Consider the following 2,500-nt stretch of genomic DNA (forward strand, 5'->3'; position numbering starts at 1 on the left):
CAATTTGTACCGCAATGTAACGCAATTTGTACCGCAATGTAACGCAATTTGTACCGCAATGTAACGCAATTTGTAACGCAATTTGTGTCTTAACCTAACCCACGTTGTGCCTTAACCTAACCCACGTTGTGCCTTAACCTAACCCACGTTGTGCCTTAACCTAACACACGTTGTGCCTTAACGTAACCCACGTTGTGCCTTAACGTAACCCACGTTGTGCCTTAACGTAACCCACGTTGTGCCTTAACGTAACCCACGTTGTGCCTTAACGTAACCCACGTTGTGCCTTAACGTAACCCACGTTGTGCCTTAACGTAACCCACGTTGTGCCTTAACCTAACCCACGTTGTGCCTTAACCTAACCCACGTTGTGCCTTAACCTAACACACGTTGTGCCTTAACGTAACCCACGTTGTGCCTTAACGTAACCCACGTTGTGCCTTAACGTAACCCACGTTGTGCCTTAACGTAACCCACGTTGTGCCTTAACGTAACCCACGTTGTGCCTTAACGTAACCCACGTTGTGCCTTAACGTAACCCACGTTGTGCCTTAACCTAACCCACGTTGTGCCTTAACCTAACCCACGTTGTGCCTTAACCTAACCCACGTTGTGCCTTAACGTAACCCACGTTGTGCCTTAACGTAACCCACGTTGTGCCTTAACGTAACCCACGTTGTGCCTTAACGTAACCCACGTTGTGCCTTAACGTAACCCACGTTGTGCCTTAACGTAACCCACGTTGTGCCTTAACGTAACCCACGTTGTGCCTTAACGTAACCCACGTTGTGCCTTAACGTAACCCACGTTGTGCCTTAACCTAACCCACGTTGTGCCTTAACCTAACCCACGTTGTGCCTTAACCTAACCCACGTTGTGCCTTAACCTAACCCACGTTGTGCCTTAACCTAACCCACGTTGTGCCTTAACCTAACCCACGTTGTGCCTTAACCTAACCCACGTTGTGCCTTAACCTAACCCACGTTGTGCCTTAACCTAACCCACGTTGTGCCTTAACCTAACCCACGTTGTGCCTTAACCTAACCCACGTTGTGCCTTAACCTAACCCACGTTGTGCCTTAACCTAACCCACGTTGTGCCTTAACCTAACCCACGTTGTGCCTTAACCTGCTCTGTAATTGGCATATGACACGTTACATTAATCTAGTGTTGTCTAACCACAACCCTCTGAATATAGTTCGCTACTCGCACCGCCCACCCTCTTGTGTGTCGTTTCATGTTGAACACTTCGCAAGTGTTGCTTACTTTTTACATGCTCCCGCTGTACACTGTAATGTGGACAACTGCAGGATGTACATCGCCCCCCCCCCTCCACCCTGCCTTCGCACGCTGGTCGTTCAGGTGCTTGCGTGTTCAATGCCCTTCGCAGCTGTTCACTGGCATTCGCATGTCGAAGCGCTCAGTCTACGTCGTGGTACGGCCTGTGTCCACTGTCCGCTGATATCGTAAGCTTAATCCTCACATTGTACTGCACATAGGTCCGTATGTACTGAATGATACGCTGTGGCACATGTGTGACCGTACGACTGCGCCCAACAACAGCGAACCATACGGTCCAAATGTTGTGCACTCAGCCACGTGCCGTCTCCCCATAACAGCTACATTGCAGTGTGGTACGCCATAGAGACGTGTGGGAGTAACGGACGCCCTGGATGGCGATCAGCATGAGCCGTCTGTTGATGTAGTGGCGCGTGTATTCAAACGTAGTCGTCTCTTCTCACACAGTGTGATAGCATGGTGCACCGCGTTCCACATCTGCGACATGGTACAGATGCTGGTTGACAGTCGGTCTCGTAATGGACATCGCATACGTAGGGGGCCACCTCCCACGTGTTCTCTAGTCGTGCACATTTTGTTGCGTGTATGTGGGCAGACGTAGTGTGTCGTGACACCTAACAGACAGGTATGCAATAATCGTTGCATTTGCAAACTGGGATGGACGTCTACGTTTGCTGGTGACGTGACGCAACGCAAATGAACAACTGGTAAACCCATTGTGGTGCGGTTGTTGTTGCTGGAGGTAAATCAGTAAGGGCAAATCTGTGTGTGAAGCGATACGCGGCGGTGGCTGGGTGGGACCGTCCCCGGCCGGTGAGGGGGGGCCGCCCGGCGTGCTGGCCGCGCGGTGCGTGGGCGCACGCGCTACAGCCGGCTGGTGGGGGCGCCCAGTGGCAGGCGCGCCGGCCGACGGACGCGGCAGGCGGCGCAGCTGCGCGCCGGGGCACCCTGCGCGCGGCGCCGGGCGGCCAAAGTGGGTCCTCGCGGGCCCGGTGCGAAGCGCGGTGGGCATCTGCAGTGTGCTGGTCCGACTGAGGACTGTGTGCGTTGAGGATGCGCCGCCGCCCGGCACTCGGCGCCGCGACGCCGTCTGCTGCTCGGTCGCCCCAGCGGTTCTCGCTGGTGGTTTGTATCGCAGTTGTGCAGACGTGTTGGCACGTGCGCTGTGCTGGGAGAGTTCGCTTCGGCACCCACGTGGGGC

Source organism: Schistocerca cancellata, unplaced genomic scaffold (genome assembly GCF_023864275.1).
Source record: "Schistocerca cancellata isolate TAMUIC-IGC-003103 unplaced genomic scaffold, iqSchCanc2.1 HiC_scaffold_234, whole genome shotgun sequence".
NCBI classification, from domain to species: Eukaryota; Metazoa; Arthropoda; class Insecta; order Orthoptera; family Acrididae; genus Schistocerca; species Schistocerca cancellata.